At 31.9% G+C, this 9917-nt stretch overlaps 1 long non-coding RNA gene across 1 annotated transcript; it reads right to left on the reverse strand.

Moving 5' to 3' along the window:
• Positions 1–535: 535 nt before the first annotated feature.
• Positions 536–3936, reverse strand: LOC134244937 (uncharacterized). The gene is made up of 3 exons (XR_009987336.1): positions 3894–3936; positions 2119–2233; positions 536–692 (listed from the first exon to the last, which is right to left on the reverse strand). It is a non-coding gene; the product is annotated as an uncharacterized LOC134244937 (long non-coding RNA).
• Positions 3937–9917: the final 5981 nt, after the last annotated feature.

Here is a 9917-nt window from a genome sequence, read left to right on the forward strand (position 1 = left end):
TTATACAGGACGACAATAATTCAATTTTGCTTCAATCAAAGCTAATAAAAAATTTTGCATCGCAAATATGAACAACGGAAGTTTAAAATGATTTATTTTTCTGTCATTTAATTAGTTAATTACAAATTTGCAATAAAAATTTCCGATGTCAAACATGCAGCTCATATTGCTTTAACTGCTGTTTTGAATCTAAATGACCCTGGTGAGCTAACTGTATGCACCGCTTCCTCAGATTTCTCGGAATCACTATTCTGGATCTACGTAACACCATGTATCAAAACAACAAAGTTCATCTCGGAATGGGTAATAATCAAAAACAAGTCTTTCTCTAATACAGACCGTGTTAAACCAATTTTCATGTGAGTTGGGACCAAAATTGTTAATGTTTTGGTTTTTTTAAATCATGCAAGACTTCCAATTGAGTTAGAGTATGGTTACTACAGCGTTTTATATCAAAACAAAAGAAAAAGGGATAAAACGAACATTGTTTTCGTTTTTTTTACCCTTTTATCTAAGCAATAAACGCAATTTTTAAATTGATATAATCACAACTTCAAAACATTACAGAATCACTATTTAATAAGTATCCCATTCGCATAAATATGATAATTCAAGTTAATGCGTTAAAGTATCACCGATCATCATCTCTAAAAGGTACATCATCCAGTGCTGACATCATTACGCTATTGTTCCTAAAAGACAGAATACATGATCATGAATAGTTAAATTATATCGTTCTCTGCTGTTTGTATGGAACATTCCAGTCAGAATACGATTGAAGTGTTATTAACAGTGATTATTATCCTTCAGAATTATACAGTCAATCTGATTGGTTAAAAGCATGTCACGTGAGGTGAGACAATTCGTGATGTCTCCCTCACGTGCAGGGTGACAACTGTTGTCACCCTCCAGATGACAATGAAATAGCGTAAACGAGCAAGCAGGGTTACAACTGCGTTGTCGCCCTTTGAATGAAATTACACTGGTTTAAGCGAGATAACTCATTTATGATTATACATGTAATATAGTATTACTAATATCCGGGATCGGTAAACAATAAATTCTAGACTAATGATGATGTCAGATCGAGTTGTCTGTTGACATATTTTAAAAGCATAGATTCAGAGCAGAGACGGAGACACAAAAGGTTTGATTAAATTTTTCTACTCCATCTAATTGATAATTAGATTCTTCAGGATAAAAAAACTATTATGGACTGTTTAGAAGGGAGACATCACCAGTTATCAGATCTGAGTAGGGTTGTCACCCGAGGGCGCTTACAACCCTACTCAGACCTGATAACTGGTGATGTCTCCCTTCTAAACAGTCCATAATTGTATATTAAGAATGCAAAAACCGTCAGTAAAGAAAATAAACTTTGCTAGATGCTGATTATATGACCTAAAAACACATTAACATCAAGATTTTAGACAATGTAGCTACTTTCGGTGAAACAATGGCAATACTCAGAATATGCTCTGAGAACAAATTTCCAATGCATTAAATATCAGATACGTATAAAATGATAACCAATGATTTGTGGTCGGATGAAATATACGATACATTCGATACAAAGCACAGTTTGTGAGCTGAAAAGTTCAGTAAACATGATTTGTGTGCATGGTTGTAACGGCGTTCTGCATTTTATTCTATTTTCGAGTCGTAAGGCATAAAAATACACAGCCCATTAACAAAAAAATACTATATTAATTAGCTATAGTTTACTATAGTTAACTATAGTAAACCAAAGTTCCAAGGTTTTCATTTTGGTTATCCAAAGTTCCAAAGATTTTACCATTATGTAGTAAATTTAATTTCAATACTTTTTTAACTATAGCTAATCAAAGTTCTAAAGTTTTCAGTGTATCAAATTTAAATTCTTAAGATTTTACTTATAAAACTATATTATTATATAATAATTATTATTATTATCAATTATATAACTTATAATAAAATTCAAACTAAACTTATGGATGATTTTATTTAAATTCAAGTTTTATAGTTCACTATCAATGATTTAGAAAGGAATTCATGTTACTTTTCTTCATCACTCTCATGCAAAACCTTACGTAACGTCAAAAGTGCGTTAGATGTACAACTTTCATGATTTAAAGGTACCTATTATGTTGTCCAAATCTTTTCAAAATAAGGTGCATTGTTATAAAGCCAATCAAAAGACCAATAATTAAACCAGAAAAATCTGATCCTACTGCAGCGCCAACAATCTTTTCAACTAAAGAACAAATATAACATTTAAATATAAATAAGGTGTATCTTTGCAACTTAATAACAAAAATCAAAATCATAAAGCATATACAATTTCTTTAATTATTTACAAAAATTAATAAAATCACCAAAATATTAATTAATACATGTTCATCAATTTGAGAAAGATCTATTAGTAAGAATAATCAAAAATGCAAAATACCTTCTTTTCAAAATGTTAAAGTATAAGTAAAAAATAAAACAAGTTTATCTTTTAAAAAAGATATGTGAGCTAGCGCCGTAGCAATTTTTAAACAGAGAAAGGAAGGTCCGTGATCAAGTAATATATTTTGCTGAATTCTTTAATTTTTATCGAGGCTGTGAGTGTAATAAAGTTATAATTGTTTTGTGAAGTGTATTTTATACACACATAGGTAAAAAAACGATAGGGTGTTGACCTATTGGAGTTTTGGCACAACGGAACATTGATGACCTTTACTGGAGAGAAAGGGGGATCGTAAAATATGGGAAGATGCCGATTGAGGCATTGTATGAGCTGGTTTTAGGGTGAAATTTCGTGGCAATGTAGCAAAGAAAATACAGGAGAGTTAAAAGGAATATAGAAATAACTCAAAGTGTATGTTGTTTAAAGAAATCCAGAGAGTTCCGAATTTGAAGTTGTGAAGTAGTTTGGTCCTTTGGGTCATCTTTGTCCAGAACTGTTACGTTTTAAAAAGCCATACACATAAGATTTTTTTTAATATAAATAATGGATTTATTTGTTATTTTAAGTGTAAATTCTTGTTTCTGGAAATTGTAAGATTGGCTGAATTGACCAATCAGAAATTAGAGTCTATCTTTGGTTATGCTTAGACGTAAAAAAAACTCCGTTGTCTTTGTTTTGAACAATCAAATAATGACTCGGGCTTTCCCGTCAGAAAAGAGAGAAAATTGAAGTATTGCAATTATGTAGTTATCTTTAAACTGTAAGCTACACAATAAATAAATTATTAAACATGTTAAATGATACAACGAAATTGTTATTGTACGGTCTATCTATAGTAGTTTTCACAGTTTTCCCAGAATGCACCACCATGAAGCCGAGCATGCGTATTTAAGGACTTTGGAATAACGTAGTTGCTAGCTCTCGAGAGCGCTAGCAATGAATGTAATAAAATAGGGGTCTAAAATACAAATACATCACCTCAATTCAGAGCTATTAAAACTAGAGGTACTGTGAGCAATGAGCTTACTAAATAATACCCCCGCTTCTTATATGAATACTAGAGGTACTGTGAGCAATGGGCTCACTAAATGATACCCCCGCCTCCCATATGAATAAAATGGCAGTGTCCATTACATGTTTTGCTCTGGAAAATCCAAAATATATGTCAGATCAAAAAGTAAAATAAGAGGTGCACAATGGCAATATATAATAAAGATTCCGTGAAAGTGTCATAAAATTTCCTTCAGTGGTATGAGAGGAGTTGCGGCTAAGATATGGGTACCTCAAAGCGTAACAGACGGATGGACAGATGTATACACCGACGGACAGACGGACGGACGGAAATACCGATTACTATATAGCCTCCCGCTTTTCAGGCGGGGGTATAACAATATCTTAATATGAAGATTCAAAAATACAGACTTCATAATTTTCAGCATAAATGAATGTAAATTTATGTTACCTTTGTCTGATCTGGACAGCTCAATAATTCCTTGAAGAGAAAAGACCATTATCATGGCTTCAAGTTGATATTTTATTAAAGAAAAATCAAAATTTTATGTAGAATTGTGTCAAGAATAAAAGCAATAAATATATTCACGATATTAATTTTGCTGAGGCATGTACTTACTTATTTTGAACATAAGTTTGAAGGATTTAATTATTTTTTATTTTGATAAGGATGCCGGGCACTCTTTGATCAGAAAGTCGCCCCCCTCCCCCCACAAGAATAGATATGGGTTACCCCATATCCAAAGATATTCGACTGTTAGATTTAATATGTTTAACAGTGTTTATAATGACGTTAATAAAAAAAAACTGCACTGTCTAATTATGGAACTGTTGTAAATATCGTGATTCCATAGCATTACGGTCACCCAGTCTCCTAACAAACAGTACACATAGGCCTACATGTACCTGTAGCCTTGGTCTACACACGTGCAATGGAGCTGTCACACGCATCCAGCGAGCTCGGAGAAACACGTTTTGTTTTGCCGAGAAGTTACGGTGTCAGACAAAACTTTTCTTTTCTTAATTAGATCATAAAAATACGAATTCTGATTAATAAAAATTATACAATCCCTGTTGAACTTTATATAGTTTGTTCTAACATTTGCATCTGCAACAACTTGTGTTTAAAATGGCCGGGTTGGGAAAATCAGGACCGGGTCGGAAAATTCTAAACTGAAAACATGGAAAACCTTTTTTGTTTTGAAAATAACTGAAATATACTAATATATTTGTCGCAGAAATTACTTACATTATTCAAGTTCTATATATAATGGTATGCTGAACTTCAACACGAACCCGAATCTCCAACCCATGCAGTTCTCGTTTTGCCACACATACCCTACAGTTTACAAAGTGTACACACGAGCAGGCCAGGGATTGAAAATTCCGTCATTTAATAATACACACACACAGAATGATTACTTTTTTCTTTAAGAACAAATTGCATGATAATTAACGGACTATAAACATGTACTTAATACAATTGTTGATATAGTATTATCAATTCATTGGTGAAAAGATATGAATCGAAGAATGACCTAATTATTCTCTGTTATCAAACACGTAAAAAAAAAAAGGCTGAGGAGGGAGCGAGCGTAGGATATTGATATTTTTTATTTGCATTTCGGGGGGAAAATGACTTTCTAATGATATTTTGACGTTATTTTTGATTTCTTTAACGTATGACATACACAACTTTACTCTTATCATGAACAATAATGTTGTATCTACTTATCATGATGGAATTATTTTGGTCGGACCAATATGTGTGAGCTGCCGCTGAATACAGTTATATATCTTGCAAAGATAGTATGCATTGATCGAATATATAGAAAATACAATAAATTGGGAGATCAAAAAACCTTATACAAATATTCTTTTACATAACCAAGTCAAGTTGTATAATGATCTCCCCTGTTACATGTCAAAATAATGTACGAAATAACTTACAGAAAAAGTTGTAAAACATATATACACTACAAGCAAACAGAAGCCCCCCCCACACAACCCACTATTGTGTTTTAGGAAAACAAGAGAGATAACATAAAATAATCAAGAATTATTTTACCATTAGCATAAATGTTTGATAGTTGACTGATGGTGAAAGCTGAGGAAGGTGGGTGGGTGATTTCTTTCGTAGAAAAATTTAACGTGTTTTGTTTTCCCTCTAAATCAGGGAAGTGGCGCTATTCTGAGACACAAGAAAATACACGCTTCTGATTGGTTAATACACACCGGTTTAGCTAATTCCCCGAAAGACGCCAAATACACATTACATATGATATGTATTGATTTTTAAGAAAACAAAAACTCTAGTACCAAAACAAAAACACATGATTACATTAATGCTATTATTTGACAATAATGCTGTATAATAAGCTTCGATAGAAGAAAAATTACATTATTGTCGTCCTGTACAATATATAAAGACTTCTTAAATAAAACTGTAAATTGGATTTTTAACAGAGGTCTTTCTTGTGCTTTATTTTAGTCCAATTAAGCATAAAGGTTAAAGTTACATACACATTTATAATTATAACAGATTTTTACTGCAAAATAAAATTTTAAAAAATACAGCTCATGTTGCTTTAATATCCAAAAGGGAATGCAAATTATTTCTGTATAGCCTGATTTGGTATCCCCCTAACAATGACCTGAATCATCTGTATCCATACAATCCTCGGGATTTATAAGAAATTCATGATTTCATAAATGTGCCTATAATTTTCAACAGTAACTCCATCTTACCAAATGCAAACAAACAAAATTATTACTAGGTATGTGTATCAGTTATTATCTCGCCTCACTCCCCAGCATTCCCATTACTAAGCTTGTATTATTGAGCGGCTAATTTGAACTAATATAAAACCAACGAAATTTTACACCCACATTAATTTTGTTTAATGATTTTAAAATCAAACTTCTTTGACCAAGAATTAGAGTAATTCCTTAAATAAAATGTATGTGTGCTGATGTTATAAAATGTTATCATGCAGAAATTAAAATTAAGACAAAATTCATCATTTCTGATTCCAAACGTAAGGTTTCATTCAGAAACAACAGAAGGCATTTTTAAACTTCTGATGATATTGTTCAAATTCCAGCAATATTAAAATAATTAATCATTTGAAATATAACGATATGATGATGCATGTAAAAAAAATGTCATCCACATTATTTATAAGAATCCTCTTTCGTAAAATAAAAGATCAATTTTATACCTCATAGACGTAACGTTTGGTCTCATAATCAAGTCATCATGTCACATAGTATTACATTGACACATGGATGAAATACATGGAGATAACGCACAGTACATTCAAGCTTAAAGTTTATCAAACACTGACCTTAAAAAAGATCAGAGGTTGGATCAAGTGCCAAGGAGGAGTGGGCATCCCTTGCCGACTGGTCAAACCCGCTTTGTACACGATATCATGAGAAGGAAATAGCGGAAAAGTAACTCGAAAATTCAATATGTAGATAATGGTCTTACAATTAGTATGAAAAACGTCAGATAGATTGGATTTGCTGATTGAAATTTATTTTTTGTAGGTGGAAATGTATACGTTTCCCTTGGAGTGATTGTGTTGGCCATTGTTTTTTCCATCATGATGGTAACCTGGATGAAAATTGTTTATGTCGAACAATCATCAAAGATAATTGTCTTAGTAGTGCTTTTAATTTTTAATTTATTAGGCTCAGTATCAGTATATTATTTGTATAAACAGTGCAAGGATGAGCCACATATAAAACATGAAGGAAAAATGACGTTTTTAATTATAAAGCTAATGTTTTTGCTTGTTTTTGGATATTTTTTTATTGGTCATTGTGTTTTGTATTTTTTAAAACACCTCACGTCCAATCACTGTCCGGATGCTGTTCTAGGAATGATATATAACGCGTGTGCTATTATTTACACATTAGGGTTGTTTATTTTCTTTATATATTGTCATCACAGACACGGAGAAAACACATTTGCTCAAAATTTTTGGTCTGTAGGAGTATTGTTAGCCAACGTTTGTATATGGCTTGATACACTATTTTCCGAATCTGATGATTTATTTCATTATCCCGACAGCGACATTGTTAACGGCACCTCTTTAAATGATAGCAAACATCACCCAAATTGTACTTACAATGCCTCCATTGTCTCCGTCATTGAGGATTCGGAAGCATTTGTAGATCCAGCCGTTGCTGAATTTGCATTATTAGCAATTGACTTCTTGTTTTTTAAATGCCTAATACCTGCAAAGGGAACTGGAGAGGAACTTACAGAGGTAAAAGAAGAACGGCCTACTTCCGGTATACAAGTAATATCCACGGTAAGCGAGAGGTCAAAGCGCACACGTTCTGTCGCTTTCGTTCTTCTTCAACTAATTTGTTGTGCTTGTTGTTTAGGGTTCATAACATTTACAATGTTTGTTGTCTGGCATAGCAGCCTAGTTTCAGATGAGGATCTAAACGATAAAACGAAATTACCAGTTGAGTACGGTATTTACACAGTTTTCCAATCCTGTCTAAAATTTGTGATGATGTGTTTAGTTTTACCTTTAATTGTGTCATTTTGGAAGAGTTTTAAATACAAATTCAATGTATGGGCCTTTGTATTGATTATAAGCTGTTTTGGTAATGTTGTGTACCATATGTTTTACATTTTTGCGCTGGTAAAATGTGGAAGCGACATAACTGAATCTGTTTCAAAATGGTACTTTATTTTTTCATGGATAGATAACATAATAAGTATCATCATAGCTTGGGGGCAGACATTATTTATTCTAGGAGCCCATAACAAAATAAAATTCATAAGGAATTCTTGCTGTTGCGAGGAAACTATCTATAACAAGTCACAACAAATGTTTTTCTTTCTTGGAATGGTAAATCTGGGACTCTGGGTCAGTGACAGCGTGGGGGAGGTCAGGGCACCTGTTCTAAGTCTAATTCCATACCGTTATTTTGATCTGGAATTTTGGGATGTAATGACAAGAATTATATTACCACTGACAATCTTTTTCCGTTTTCACACAGGGTTAGATTTTCTGAAAATGTGGTGGGAGGAAAGTCATGTCAAAAATATTTTCCAAGAAAGTACACAGTCAGATGGAATAGAAGAACTTATAACATCATCTAATTAAAATTCAATTCACGGATAATTCAAACGTGACCTTCTCATAAATATAAAAATTTTGCAATGGGAATTCCCCATGTCAATTCAACCATCATTCAACACTATCAAAGGCATTTTGAGCACTCGCCACTTTCCGTTTCAAAGGATTTTCTAAATTAGAAATTCTAATTTCTACTTAAAGTAAATTGAATAAAATGCAAATCAAGGTCAATCCTTTCCAAAGAAAATTATGTGATAATTATATATCTTTCTTCAGTTAAAATCTTTCTTCTGCGTTAAAAGTAAGTAGAGCTCACGGCCATAAGGGATGTTTACTCCTCTTAAGCACCTGATCACACCTCTGTACTTTCCAGTGGTCTGTGTTTTATACCCTCTCTAAGATTTGTTTTGTTTTTAGATTTTTTTTTTTTGAGATTGGACATTATTTGTTATATATATATCTTTGTCTTATATGAAAAAAATACTACTTAATGCATTGATATGAACAATACATAAGATCGATTTGATTGTATATATTTAAAAAAAATTATTTTGCTTGAAATATTAAAATTTTTATTCAAAAAGTGAGAAATTGTTAGCTTTTTGAATCCATCCTAAAAAATTGACGACATTTTTCTCCTCATAAGTCTTTATTGTTTACTTTAAATGAAAAAATGAAATTTTGTGAAAATATTCCAAATGTTATTGTAAAAGGTTTTTTATATTAAAGTTTTCTAATAAAAAAAATTGTCTGATTTTTCACGATGTACAACACATTCTTAATATTTCAGTAGAAGTCTAAATTGAGCATTCAACTGTATACAGGTAAAAGAAGCGTATGATATTTTTTTTATTTTATAATTACACAGTGTATTAGAAATATGAATGTAATGCATAACAATTCCTCTGTTTGAAATAATTCCATTTAGATTAGATTTTATGCTGTATTTAGAGAAATTGGTTTAAAAGTCGATATATGACATCCAAACTGCAAATGGTAACATAAATGCTGCAAAAAACTTCCCAGTCCATATCTTTTGTAATATCACTTAAGTGTATATATGTCTATTATATGTTCCTCGCGGAAATATCTACAGTGAAGGAGAGAACTTCATAAGTACTGTCCAACAACATATTCGAGATGTGTTGTAAATTACTAGTACATGGAGATATTCAAAAATTCCAAGGAACATTTTGGAAAATTTGAAGTCAAAAAAGTTTACTAAAATCAATAGCATTAAAACTTACGACCTTTTAACTTTATTTTATTCTATTTTACTCTAAAAAGACGTTCATGGTAATCTAACAACCAAGCTATATAATAAACGTGATGACTTTAACTTTTTTATCGTCAACTTCCTTTACTAATGT

This window comes from Saccostrea cucullata, unplaced genomic scaffold, assembly GCF_032062105.1.
Source record: "Saccostrea cucullata isolate Sc308-1 unplaced genomic scaffold, CSIRO_AGI_Scuc_v1 ctg6543, whole genome shotgun sequence".
Classification (NCBI taxonomy): Eukaryota; Metazoa; Mollusca; class Bivalvia; order Ostreida; family Ostreidae; genus Saccostrea; species Saccostrea cuccullata.